Source organism: Octopus bimaculoides, chromosome 1, assembly GCF_001194135.2.
Source record: "Octopus bimaculoides isolate UCB-OBI-ISO-001 chromosome 1, ASM119413v2, whole genome shotgun sequence".
Lineage (NCBI taxonomy): Eukaryota > Metazoa > Mollusca > Cephalopoda > Octopoda > Octopodidae > Octopus > Octopus bimaculoides.
Genome location: NC_068981.1, coordinates 78683589 through 78684717, shown reverse-complemented (window position 1 = coordinate 78684717; position 1129 = coordinate 78683589).

Below are 1129 nucleotides of genomic sequence, written 5' to 3'. Positions count from 1 at the left end.
ATATGCTATTTTAACCTCAAGCAACACTGGGTATCTTTGCTAATATAATATAAAATATAAATGTAATGAAAAAAAAAAAAAATTAAGAAATATAAGAAATGATAGAAAAGATTTAAATAGACAAATATGAAATGAGCAAAAAGATATAAAATATATGAAAAATATAATAAATAAATATAAAATATTAAAAAATGTAAAAATATATGAATAGGAAATATGAATATTAAACCTGAATATAAAAATATAAAGTGATACGATGAAAGGAGCAAAAATATAGTATTATCTCCCACACAGTTTATTTGATTGTTTGGGTTTTTTGAGCTGTTTTATATTCAGTCCATTGTTTAAACTGCTTAGTTCAGTAGTTTAAATAGTCCATGCCTGAAGAATGTACTTGGGTTTCCATGTATGTGAAACTATTAACAGTGTCGTTTATACGTCTGAGGTGATTGTATAAAGCAATATATATATATGTGTGTGCGTATATAGTTCTAAAATTTCAACTTCTTTTTGCTTTGCTATTATCCATTGACATGTACATTGCATTTCTTTTTTATTATTTCTTTTATAGTACTTCATTGATTTCTTTCATTTTCTTTTTTCTATCTTCAATTTCAATGTTTTTGTACTTAACATTTGTTCTGAAACTTATCAACTGTTTTGCTTTGTCATCACCCATATACACACACCGGTTACTTCAATATGATACCACTCAGGAGAAAATTACTTTCTTGTGTTTTGTTTAAAATGCAAGATGATTACACTTGCTGTAAATCTATATATATAAAAATGAGAATGTCTGTCTGTCTGTCTGTCTGTGTGAATCCCTAAAACTCGAGAACTACGCAACCAATTTCATTCAAATTTTACACATGCCTTACTTAGGGTTCCAGTTGTGTTTTAGTCAAAAAAAAATTAACTTCTTGCAGAGTTCGAGCACACGGCAACATAATATCTCCTCCACTATTTAAGTATTACGTGTCAAAAGTGAAACAAAAACACTCATGTCAAATACTTTCACTTTAAAAATGAAACTATTCCACTAACTGAAACAATCACATTTCGATACTGTGGTGACAGATACTTTCACAGAGAGAGAAAAAGAGAAAGAGAGAGAGAGATGTAGAGA